Source organism: Rhinolophus sinicus, chromosome 3, assembly GCF_057876585.1.
Source record: "Rhinolophus sinicus isolate RSI-liver-muscle chromosome 3, RSI-T2T, whole genome shotgun sequence".
NCBI classification, from domain to species: domain Eukaryota; kingdom Metazoa; phylum Chordata; class Mammalia; order Chiroptera; family Rhinolophidae; genus Rhinolophus; species Rhinolophus sinicus.
This window is the reverse complement of record NC_142503.1, coordinates 8,286,675-8,300,517: the sequence shown is the minus strand read 5'-3', so window position 1 is coordinate 8,300,517 and position 13,843 is coordinate 8,286,675. Positions and strand designations below refer to the sequence as shown.

Below are 13,843 nucleotides of genomic sequence, written 5' to 3'. Positions count from 1 at the left end.
TAAGAAAGACTGCTTTGATTATTAACTGATCAATTTAGACTATGTCCTCTAAATATAAGTTAATAAAAAAATATAGAGATGGTATGATTACTATTAATACTATTTTTTGACTGATATTTATTGACTAATATTGAGGTTCCAGTCACTGGAAAAAGTGGTTTGCCAGTATTATCTCAATTCATTCAATCCTCACAAATCACTATGGGTATGCTATTTCTAATATGAGAAAACAATGAGATTTAGACATAACTAGGTTACCTGAGATGTCAAGCTCGGAAATGGCAAAGTTAGTGAGATTCAAGCACTGGAATGCACGCGTCCAAAGCCCATACAATGGCAAATGTTCTACAGTGTGTTTTGCAGGAGTCGGTTGCCAATCTCAGATAAAATTACAAGTAGGACAAATAGTGGGTAAAGTTTATCAGTGCATTTTGATGAAAAAATGGAAACAAAATCTTAACAAATGGAATGCTGTACTACATAAACAAGCAGTGTGGCCTGAGCACGACTGGTAGTTTTCAGGAATACTAGGAAATTTTACTACTGGAAGCATTGTAACATGTCACTGCGTTAATGCTTAAAATTAAATCAAATAAACATTATTTTACCAAATATGCTGATCCACACTTGATTCAATTAAACAAATAAAGCTCAGATAAATGAATCTAAAGAAAATTTCTACAACGTGATTAGAAATATGAAACTCAAAATAAATATCCATACCGAAAATACAGAAGGTGCCAAAAAAATGTATACACATTTTAAGAAAGGAGAAAACTGTATTAAAATTGTAGTGCTCAATATATACCGATAACAACAGATGAATACACGTCATGAATACTCATTTTTTTGCCACCCCTTGTATAAAAGAAACATAATGTTAGATATAAATAACCATATTCATTGCTGTTTTTCATGCTTTGACTAGAGTTATACATATTGGAACAAAAGCATTATATTACATGAAGATTATCTACATTGAAAACCCTAGGAAATTCATTAGAGTACATGGATTTCAGTAAGGGCATTGATTTTTAAGTAGGTAAGCAAAAACAATAGCAAGATTATGTAACAGAAATGACCAATTAAGGTAATGAAAAACAAATCCCCGTCAGAGATGGTATAAAACTTTAAATTATGTAGAAATACACTTTATACGAAATTAGGAAAGTCTACATTAACAAAACCATAAAAAGTTTTACTCTTTTAAAACAGGTAGAAGTGGTCATATAAACTATGTAAGATAGGCCAAAATAATACATCAATTTATTGTAATCCAAACAAAATATCACCATTCTTCTTCAGGTGGGATAATTGCAAATCAAATTTAAATTTCACAGGGAAGAAAAAATGTGTAAATATCTAAAATATTTTTATATATACTGTATTCCATCTCATTGTGCTATAAAACTATAGTAATTAAAAGTGACCAGTTTTCTTATAAGAAACACTGAATGGATAAATATAACAATAAAAAAGATAGAGACAGATGTATACATGGGTTTTTAATTTATGAAAAATGTATTTTCAAATCAGTCAGAAAAGACATTCTCAACTCTAAGTTAGAAATTTAAAAGAAAAGTGTTTCATATCTCTACTTTAAATCTTTATAAAAAAATGATCCGTATAATTTAGTTTTTAAAACACGAAGATTTAACAAAATACTGTAGCAAACACAAGGAAAAAATATTTTATTAATTACATGGCTTTTCTGTCACACAAAAAAGATAGAATCTATAATAATAAAAAATGGTTGACATTATGCTAAGTGAAATAGTCAGAGAAAGACAAATACCATATGATCTCACTAATATGTGGAATCTAAAGAACTGAATAAATAAGCAAAATAAACAGAAATAGTCTCAGAGATAAAGAGGAAAAAGTGATGGTTGCTGGATGGGGGAGGGGTGGGGATGGGGGAGAAGGTGAAGAGATTAGGAAGTACAAATTGGTAGTTACAATATAATCACGGGGATATGAAATACAGTACAGGGAATATTATCGATAATGTTGTAAAGATTATTGATTATCTTGTCATATTAGGGAGACCACATCATGGAAGGTGTAGATGCCTGACCACTGCAGTGTCAACCTGAAGCTGAAGCTGAATAATATTGTATGTCAATTATAATTTAATATACATATATAGTCACGGCATGTGGAGTACAGCATAGGGAATAGAGTCAATGGATTATAATAGATCTATATGATGTCAGAGGGGAACTAGATCGGGGGAGGGAGGTTATCACTTTGTGAGGGGTGAAATGTCTAACTCTTACATTGTTTTGTACACCCGAAACTAAAAAAAAGGAAAAAAAAAGAGTCGCTGAGTAAACTGCATAAAATTGTGAATCCATGTATAATAAATCCAAAATATTAAGAACAATAAAACTGAAAAATGTGTGCAATCTGTACAAATATTCGAAATAATGTTTCAAAGCAGAAACCAAGAGGAGTAAGAAGCAAAGAGAAGGACTTTATTAAATATTATCTCACTAGGGGCAGTGAGGACGGGCGTTTTTCACTGAACAAGGACCAGAGTGGAAACTATGGGGAGAACAAGTTCTCTGACCCGGAGGGCAAGGTGGTCTGACATCATGTCATGTTTTCAACAATCCTGTGAAGTGTATGACCAACCCACTTAAAGGAACTCTATCCCTGATATCATTGAAATGTTTTGCCTCAAGTAATACTTCTGGAAGACACAGAGAGTCTCAATATAATCAGTTCACATTTGTTTCCCTGTGTGTCTTTAGTCTGTCATGCCCTGTGAGTGTTGGCTCTGTTCTCAGACTGATTTGGTAGCTATGTCACTGTCAACAGCTGGAGTGATTACATGTTTCTTATTCATATCCAGAGAGATGAAGATGGCAAAGTTACCATCAAGGTGATGAGCAGAATTCCTGAGTTTCCTCTCATTGGTCCAAAGTAGGTCTCCTTCCTACCATTAACTCCGTCTGGCCCTGCGTGCGTCTCCTCCCCCAAGCTGTGAATATAGATGACCAATAAACTCCTGTGGATCTCATCCACTCCACGCTGGGCGGAGCGGTGCATGCCTATAACTTCAAGCAGGAATCCCTCCCCTCCAATAGGCAAATAGGAGCTTATCAAAATAGTCTCTCCACACAGAGCACTCATTTAAATTCAAAACTCACTTATCTAATTGCCTGCTGTATAACTCCACCTGAATGTCTAGTTAAGTGTCTCACATTGTAAACTTCCAAAACAGAGCTACAATAGTTCAGCACCTAGGACAGACCTTGGTACACTGTGTGCACACAATATGTAGGATGGAAGATGGAACTTCAGGTGAAACAGGAAATCTCCTATTACCTATGTGTTCTCACAAGTAACTATAAAAACAACTGAGATGATTTACAAGGAATCTAGATTTTTTAAAAAAAATTAATAACCTTTTTGACATAGGTATACATATATATATGTGTGTATTTGTGTTTTGTGTATGCATGTACTTGTATACCAATATGTATGCATCTACATGCATGTATGTGTCGGCTTAGTACTCAGCATTTGTCTTTCCTCCTTTTTTTTTTCATTTTACTATAAACAATTCTGAATGGTAATTTTACTCATATCATAAAATTTGTCCTTGGCATTCCTTTACCAGTGTTGAGAAGGGTATAACGTAAGTTCAGATTTGTGACACATACACATGCAAAATGAGCATGACACAATATTAGAGGGTTCAATTCATATCCATAATCAACACAGACAAGTACATTTGTCATATCACCTCCTGGCAGGAGGCAATGAGTGTCCAGAGATAGAAAATGTTTTATTCTAATTCATGTAAAGGTACAATGTGGGCTGAATTTTCACTTCACCAGATTTCATTAGAATTTCAAAGCAGCTCTAAACCTATTATGTGTATAAGTAAATACATATAACACACACATGCTTTTAGTTCATTCCAGGAAAATAAATAAATATAGAATATTATAAATATATACTATTTAATGATATTGAAATGCTTATTCTATATTGGTAAATGGAAACAATACACAGAGAAATAGGAAAATAATAGAATCAATTGTTCAAAATATTATCCATCCTCAGGGGTTGTACATTCGTTGTATCAAGGACAGAACAATAAATATTTGAGGTTTTGGCTAGCAGAACATAATCTGCTCACCCCTGATCTACATAGTGAAATTACATTATTTTTATCATTTTTTATTCATTTTCTAAATGTCCAAGTTGATCATCATAATTATATACTGGTTTTCTAATAAAATATCAGTAAACAATATTAAAAATAAGTAGTAATACTTGGAGCATATATCTATTTATGATAGTGACAAAAATTAAAGATTTATTATTTAGCCATTAGAAAATTAGACAGATAATATACAACATAAATGATCACTTCCTGCAATTTTGAGGGAAAAAGTCAATGATGCATCTGAAAGTTGTTTCTCTGGCCAAAAAATGCGTACATTTATTAGTATCACTTAGTTCCTTTGGCTCTCAAACAGCTTTTTATCCACACCTAATTCTACTGCTCATATTTGCAGAAAATTGGCAGCATTTTCATGTATTAAATGCACTTCACAAGCATTCTTAAAAGTCAATCCAGGATGGGTCTGTAGTGTTGGAAAGAGAAGCAGACATGGAGAAACGCACATCAGAAGTGTAAATCTCTCTGAAAGCTCATGAATTTTCTCAGACAGAGCTTGTCAGACAAACCTTGGTTCATACAGTGAATATGACACTTCCTGTAAATGTGACATAGTCCTTACCTAACCTTATTGAGTCTCAATTTTATCGGCGCAGGAAGGGAATGGTTGACCCCATCTCATGTATTTGTCGATAGGAGAAAAAGTTCCATTGGACTGTCCAGGCTTAACCACTAGCATACCAAGTATACACCATAAATAACATGGCTTAATCCTTCCCTCTTTTTTCACTCTTTATTTTTAGGTAGATTTCAAAGGCAAATTGAGCCACTCATACTATAATGTTCTATAATTTCATTAGAATTCTCTATTAACAATCCACAGTAAATTTTTCACCCAGTTTTCTCCAAGTCCACTCATCCATACCCTGCAAAGTAATTTAACCTACAGAAGAGTTTTTCCATATTACCACCAATTTTAATTAAGTCATGCAGAGGAGTCTCAGCCTCGTCACAAGTCAGAAAAAGTTGCGGAGTAGTTGTCAAGCTGTGTCTTTGCATCTCCATCCAGCTGCTGGATTCTACTAATGACAACCATATTGGTTCAGTCAAACCAACTTTCTTTCTGCTTTTGCTCTGGCCACCAGCCCAGTAGCATTGAGCAGCTTCCTTCCACATGCCTTTTCTGTCATCCAGGAGCTGATCCGCCCCCATAAACCTGACCATGGTCTGGCACCCTCTACAAAAACTATTCAGCCAAAATAAATATACCTACAAATCCACTTCTGTGTGTTTGCCCATAGGTCTGAATCAAACTAAAAATTGAGGGGCAATTTCTCTACCACTATTTTGAAAAGTAGTATGCAAGTGCTGGAAGCATGTCTGTCCAAGCCCACTTTCTCCGACCCATATGTTGCCCATTTTGACTTATTCCCTATCCATGAAACACTCTCAATACAAGTCTATCAAAGAAATCACTACATAATCTCTCTATCATTTCTGAACAAATCTATAGGCAAAAAGAATAAAAGGAGAAAGATCTAGAATGAGGAGTGTTCTGGCCATTTTCTTCCCGTTCTTATTCTTTCTCTAGTATTTTAAAAGTTCCTCTCTCATAGATTGTGCAGTGTTTTAATTATAAAGATAGCAATGATAGCTGACTTGTGGTTTCCATGGAAATTTTTATCATTTGAACATAGTTTTCATCTCATATTTTATTTATGTCTTTGAAGAATCTATTTGCCAGTTCTCATTCATATTTAAAGGTCATTCTTTGTTTACTTAAAACATGTTTAGTGTGGTAAATAGCTTATTATATGACATGGTATAACTTAAAAACACATACTATGGATAAATAAAAGTTGTATTGCTATGATATTTAATATAAAAATAAAAGTTTAAAAACCTGCCCTGTACAACTGAAATTGTAGTCAGAAAAATAAAAAAACTGCATGCTTTTGAAAAAAATTCTTGAGTTTGATTTTCAAATCAATTAGCCTTGATTCAGTCATGACATTTTCTAAGTAGAATGGCTGTGATGTTTTTCTTTAAATTTCAAAATTCAAATATAAAAACACAAATAACAAAAGCCAAGTAAGAGGATCATTGTAGTCACGAATTACACAGCTGTGTTTGCTTCTCTATGCCTCTCGGATCACTGTTTGATACCTGGTAAGTATTTAATATAGGAAGTCCCTGCACCTTTGTTCTACTTCATTTGAAGGTTCACAGACTATTTCCAGTGTTTGATGACAAGTTTCTCAACTCGGTCACTTGAAATAGTGGCGTAGTCTCATTTAAGTCGCTACCATGTCTGTGAAATTATATTGAAGTGTCATCATCAATAGCTGGTTTTATTTTATTTTTTATTAAATTCATTGGGGTGACATTGGTGACTAAAATTATATAGGTTTCAAGTGTCCATTTCTAGAATAGCCGGTTTTAAATAGCTGATCCACTTCGTTCAATACCAGCCGAAGTCACTGGGTGAGTAGTTTCAGGTGTGTAGACTCAGTGAATTACAGTAATCAAATCGAGAAATGATACAGCTCGGAACATCTGGGGCTCGCTCTGCATTCTCAGGATGAGGTTGTGACCTCCATGTCAACTGCAGGTGCAGACTTATTCCATTTTCTCCAAAATGAAAATTGATTCTCTCACATCCCATCACAGCACATCATGTAGCAAATTAGATCTTGACTTAGAGTTGAGTTGAGTCAGAGGTTTCTACTAATAGCCACATCCAAGGAAATCTGTGACAGATGACTAAGCTGCTGTGTGTCCAGTGCTAAGTAAAACTTAGCACTCTACTCAGGAATGGTTCCATCACTCTGACCGTCACCAAGCTTTATACATTAGCCATGTTCCTTAACGACAGCAACAGCCTATAAAATTGGATAGTGCAGAATAGTACTCTAAGAGATCATTTTTAAAACCTTTCTATTATTCAAATATAAAGCTCTTTTACTGAAGTGTGTGAATCTATTTCTATATGGTTGTCAGATAATGTTATACATAATTTTGTTTGTCTTCTAGGAAGTAAAATTCCTACCGGAAAATGCTTTAGAATATTTTCAGATTATATTCTCAATACTATCATCTGGATTTTAAAGGGATAGTTTTCAAATGAGAGTTGGTATCTGTGACTGAGATGGGGGCAGATATCTATTTGGGCATTTTTTGAAGCACTCTGTAAACTGTTCTATCTAACTCTATGTTTCTCTTCTCTCTTTTGCTCCATTTTGTTTAAAAACCAGGCTCCTTTTTTTTTCTTCTTCTTCTCATTTCTATTATGAAGTTCTCCTCTGTCATTAAAAACAATGACATCTTATTGTCAACATATCCATTCATTAATTTATACATTATTTCTTTATTCAGTCATTCAACATTTATTAAGCAATTACTTCATGTCAAGGGGATACCTAATGAATATGGGATTAAACAACACATAAGTCAATATTTTGACTGAAATAAGTTTGCACTGGAGCCTGTAAGGAGAGTTTATATCTTAGAGATGTGATCTTTAAAAACTGTTGATGTTTACTTCTAGCTGGAATGAACTACAGGGACTAAGTATACTATCTCACCTTAAACAATTAAAAAATTGACCAATTACATAAAACAAAGAATTTTCAGATTTTGGAGAACTGGCAGCCCAGAGCGTTATCCCTGAGACAAAGGAAACAAAAAAGATAAAGCTTACAATTGCCCCAGATTACAGATTGGAGAGAGTTATCAAGCCACAATATAGGGAAATAGAAAAACCTAAACTAAGGCTGTTGAGTTGAGAAAATAGTTAAGAATTTGCAGAGGGAAAGGCAGGCAGAATCCATGTGCTGAGTACCAAGGAGAATGCTATACACGCACTGAGAAAGAACTGCACAGAGGAAAGATTTAGAGATCTTCAGAGGGTTTCCTTATAGTGTTCCATTGAATACTGATCAGTGCATGCACTCGTATGAATATGTGAAGAAACTATTGGAGGCTGAGGAAAGAATCACCAGAAAGAAAACATGTGAAATGTTCTCCAGAGCTCCCATGCAAGAACTGTGAGTCAATGTCAAACAGTCTAACACATACGTAGTCTCAGTGGAATGAAATAAATTTCACCGATAGACCCATACATACGATGACCCACTGATATTGACAAATGGTGCCAAAGCAATTCTAAGGAGAAAGGATAACACTTTCAACAATTAGTGCTGGATCAATTGGATAGTGAGATGGGAAAAAAATACCCAATAAACAATGGACATAAGATTTGGAAGATATACAAAAGACCAAGGAGCCTACGAAAATGTGTTCAACATCACTGCTCATTAAGTAAATGTTCATTAAAGCCTTAAAAGTTTATCATCTCTTCAGACTCACTAGAATGGATAATATTAAAAAGACTGATGACACGAAGTGTTAGCAAAGATTTGAACAACTTTTTTTTCACACATTGCCGATGGGTAACAGGATACAGACATATTGGAAAATATGAATGATGGTTAAAATTGCTATGCTAATCTGGAAAAAAAAAAAAAAAAGCCGGATTCAAATAGTACATACTTTAGTATATCATTTATATGAAAGTTTAGAAAAATCATAGTAGTCCATAACGACAAAGACAGATAAGTGGTTTCCTGGGGTTAGACTTGTGATTGTGTTGGGGTTGAACTATCTCCCCCACCCCTCAAAAATATGTTGAAGTCCTAATTCCCAGTAGCTGTGACTATGACCTTATTTGGAAATGGGATCTTTGGGGATGTAATCAAGTCAGGATGATGTCATACTTGACTGGAGTGGGCCCTAGTCCAACAGGACCAGAGTACTTATAAGAAGAGACAACAGAGACACAGGCTGAGGATGCCATGTGAAGACACAGAGAAACGCAGACACAGAGGTAAGATGGAGGCACAGACTGGAGTTATGCTGCCACAAGCCAAGAAATGCTTGGGGCTACCAGAACCTGGAAGAGGCAAGGAAGGGTCTTTCTTCCCTTAGATGTTTTGGAGGGAGTATGGCCTTGAAAATACCTTGCTTGCAGAATTACACCCTCCAGAACAGTAAGAGAATACTTTTTTTCTTGTCTTAAGACACTAGTTTGTGGTACTTTGTTACAGCATCACGAGGAAATGAAGACAGATTTGATTGCCTGCAATGGAGTACCGGTATCTTTTTTCTTTCCTTTTTTTTAAAAAAACCTGTGGTGACATACACATAACATTAAATTGAATCTTAACCATTTTAAGTGTACACTTCAGTAACATTAGGTACATTCTCATTGTGTAACATTCACTGCCATCCATCTCTAGGACATGTGTTATCATACAAAACTGGAACTATGTACCCATTACACTATAAATCCCCATTCCTTCTTTCCCCAGCCCCTGGCAACCAGCATTCTACTTTCCGTCTCTATAAATTTGAGTACCTTAGATATCCTGAAGTGGAATCATACAGTATTAGCCCTTTTGTGCCTAGCTGATTTCACTTAGCATAGTGCCCACAAGGATCATCTACTTTGTAGTGTTTAGCAGAATTCCATTCTTCCTTGAGGCTGAATAATATTCCATTATAGGTATATATCACTTTTCTTTAATCCACTTATTCATTGATGGCCCCTTGGGTTGCTTCTAACTTTTATCTACTGTAAATATGCCCCCATGAACATGGGTATACAAATATCTCTTCAAGACTCTACTGCCAATTCTTTTGGGCATATATCCAGAAGTGAGATTGCTGGATCATATTGGGACACAGTTATGCTTTTGTAGTGATTCAAATATTCATTCTCTTGATTGCGTTTGTAGGTGCAGAGTTGCATATATTTGTCATAATTTAATAACATTGTGTATTAAAATAAGTATCTTTTATTTTACATGAACTACAAGGATTTGATTTAAAAATAGAAGAGCAAACCAAATTTGCAGAGGATGTAAATGTAAATCTTACACGTTGTTTGTGTGAGTGTAAATTTGCTCAAACACTTTGGGAAAAACAGTTTTGCTCTTTCTAATTAAGCACTACATTTAAGCCCACCCTATTACCCAGAAATCTCACTTTTGAGTATGCACTTAAGAGAAGTGAGTGCACATGTCCACAAAAATATTCACAGGAGCTTTACTCAAAATAGTTCAAAGTTGAAAGTACCCTAGATATCTCAGAACAGGAGAATGGAAAACCAATATGGCATCTTCATACAGTGGAGCATTGCACAACAATAAAACTGCATGGTGCTGACTGCGTCACAGGAGCATAAAACAAATTACGCAAGAACATGAATGAATTTATGTTAAGAAAAAATAGAAACTATACATTTCTAGTCTACACCTTGCCCTGTGTTGTTGTTACACGGGTATAGAAACTGAATAGTGCCCTCAAGATTTATGCATTTTAACCCTTTGTAAATAATACTTCAAAAATTAAAATAACACTTTTACAGTATTTTGACATTTTGGAAAAGTATCAAATGTTTGCACAGAAGTACATTTGCTGCTTCTCTGTGAGGCAAGTGTGTTGTTTTCCTTGTTTACGCTGAAGTGGAAGTTGAGGAGCACAGCTTTATGTGTGATTGATGTGTGATTTTTCTTTGATGTCTAGTGTTTAAATTACCCACAGTGGAATTTTTCCTTCTCATATCCATGTTTGGATTATAACTAAAGTAATTTATGAAAATCAATGATTCTAAAAAATGTGTCATGCATATATTTGTTGGGCATACTTACCTAGGAAAACTCAGACTCTCGTTGGACAAATTCCATCTTTAGGACCTCTTGTCATGCATTTGTAAAATTATTTTTAAAAATTTACATCATATAGAGACACTCCACCCAATCATACACAGTAAATCTCGCCAGGGCCAACTCATACCTAGTTTATCAGTAACTGAAAAAAATATGTGAGGTGAAAAAATACTTTCTTTTTATACAGAGATTTCAATAGTGATTCCTTTGAAGTTGACAAATATCAGCAGTAAATCCATATTTGTGCATGCTGTAAAAAATATCTTATGCAATAAAGTATGCTTAATAAATATGTGAATATAAATATATAATGTTAAAAATCATTTGCAGTAATATAATAATAAAGCCTACAGGGAAATTCTCAGCCATGTTTGCTTCTCTTTCAAACCCGACAAGCATTATGATCAGAAACACATAAAATCATGAGAAAATATTCAACTACTCAGCTACGCTAAATGACTAAAACTACCTAAATGACTCTGATTAGACTCTCTGAATGTAACATAATATCTGTAATCTTAATCTAGATTTGAAAAGACATGTAGTTCAAGGCCAATCCTTTCTGAGCATCTCCTTGTGTCAGGGAAGTTATCATCCCCAGAGCAGTCACATGTTGTCACCCACGGCAATACATTTACAACCTAAGCATGTGTTTAGGGTGTCACTAAAGCCAAAGCGCCAAAATAAATCTTAATTTGTAGAAATAATTTGGTATTATTTGTAAATGATAAAATGTATTAAAGTGATCGTCATGAAACAACCTAGAACTTTGTTGGATTTTCCAACACAGTTCTAACTATCTTGCCCTGCTCTTTTTCCCCAAAAACATGTAAGAAAGGCATGATGGTTTTCCAGATTCCAGGCTATCACATAGAGTGCAAAGTGTGAGTCAAGGCAAAAAGATGGGCTACCAAGCATTGTTCCTGGAGAGAGACAATGGAGCACCGTGTGAAGGTAGGTTCACATACAGGAATTACGTCCTCATTTTCCTAAATAACACAGACCTAGACAACTTAACAGTTTGATATTTTGGTTTGGAAAGATTCTCTGTCAGTTCTATAGCCACGAGACAGGTCACTGGTCAAAGAGATCTCTTCTCTGGAGGAAAAAAAATACTGTCTTAGAGTAATTATCCTATCAGTTTAGGCTCTATGTGTACAATTAATCATTCAAGGATTCAAATTTTCTGTATTAATAAGAATAGCAAATAGTATTAAAACAACCTATACTGAAGGTTTTTTATAATATTTTTGCTAACGATAATGTAAGTTATTCACAGAAAAACAACTACATATTTTTAGGGGACATCTAAGAAGAGAGCTGTACCATACACATTGATTGGAAAATTCAGTACTTACCAAAATAATCTATAAAAACAATGTAATCACATTAAACTAACAAAATACTATTTTATATGGAACAAAATAAATTGATTCTAAAACGTATGGAAAAGAGAAAGTTTCATCAATAGGAAAGACATAATGGTATGATTAACAGGAAAAGAAAGGAAATAAATTTAGAATTTTAATTTGCCAGATTTCAAATTTTATTCTAAAGCTATAATATTTAAAAATGTGTGGCAAAATAATGCTACCTAAAATAAATTGAGCCCTGTACATGTCTATGAAACATGTTCTTTTCTAAATTATATCTATACATGTATATGCATACATATATTACATACTCCTGAATATATTATATATGCCCATATACAATAAGTTAAAAATGTGAAATTAATTTTAATAATGTATTTAACCTAATATTTCCAAGGTATAATTATTTAAACATGTAATCAACATAAAAATATTAATGAGATATGTTACAGTCTCTTTGTCCATATAAACTTTTAAAAACCAGCATATCCAAATTCATACTAGCCACATTTCTATTGTTCAAAAGCCACACGTGGCTGGAAGTCACTATTGAACAGCACAGTACTAACGAAACTCTAGTTCATGTTCATAAGGAGAGATTCAACAAAAATGTTTATTGGTGCATAACTTGTGAGAATAACTTAATTTAAAACATTCTTAATACCCAGCAATAGGAAGCTGGATTGATTAAAAAAAACACCACATACAACAGGACCAGCAAAGCTATTTTCTTTCTCCCAAAAAATCTAGGTATACTTGTAAAGATAGAAACAGCCCATGATGGTATATGGTAAATTTGAGCAGTGGTGCTTCTCAGGAAAAAAGTATAGGAATTAGCCTGGGGTAGAGGAATTTCACCATTACAGGAAATATTTGATTTATCAAAAATAAAACTGATCAAGTAATTTGAAAAAAAAACAATAATGATGTCAAGTCCTGGGTATCTGGAACAGTGACCTTGGTATCTTACATTTGTCATTTTGTGAATTGTAAATATTGCCATTTACATAAACTTCTCTTCATATAGTTGTCTGGAAATTAGCCCAGGATTCTTCTAGTTTCACTGCTGCTTCTGAGACTCCTGCGTTGGTATAACTGTGACTATTGCTACTTTATCTGAATTGTAATCTATGATTACATGTAGGATTCCATGTTTTATTGTTTTAAGGGCAAATATGGTAAAACTATTCCATCAGCTCTGAGGATTAGAAATGCGGATTTAAGAAATAAGAAAATTTTTCACTATTCTTTCTATATATAGTATATATTTTTTCCAACATAGTTTAATATTTACCATGTGTATACATTTAAATATAAAGGTAAGTTTTAATTATAAAACATATTTTTTAACCACAAGCAAGTTGGGTTCTAGCATACCAACATATTTTTGATCTGTACATAAAAGTTAGTTTTGATTTATTTGTATTTTTTCCTACTCTTAGATTCACAAAGACAAACAATTTTCTTTGATCTGATTAATCTAATTTGCTGCAATAAAATGATAAACTCTAATAAGTGCACTGACTATGAAGCTGGAAGTCCCATAAATATAAGAAAAATTGCTACCTAACTTATTGCCAAAAAGCGTATCCAAAAAGAATATA

General features: G+C 33.9%; 2 long non-coding RNA genes across 2 annotated transcripts in view; both read right to left on the bottom strand.

Annotated features, from left to right (window-relative positions):
- LOC141570731 (uncharacterized) overlaps positions 1–13,843 on the bottom strand; it is a 508,310-nt gene that overhangs the window by 310,875 nt on the left and 183,592 nt on the right. The gene's annotated exons all lie outside the window — the stretch shown is intronic.
- Positions 9,184–13,843, bottom strand: part of LOC109435515 (uncharacterized) — a 107,952-nt gene continuing 103,292 nt past the window's right edge. The window contains exons 2-3 of the long non-coding RNA XR_002135981.3: positions 10,274–10,359; positions 9,184–9,307 (exon numbers count right to left, since the gene is read on the bottom strand). This is a non-coding gene — a long non-coding RNA (uncharacterized LOC109435515). The remainder of the gene's footprint in view (positions 9,308–10,273; positions 10,360–13,843) is intronic.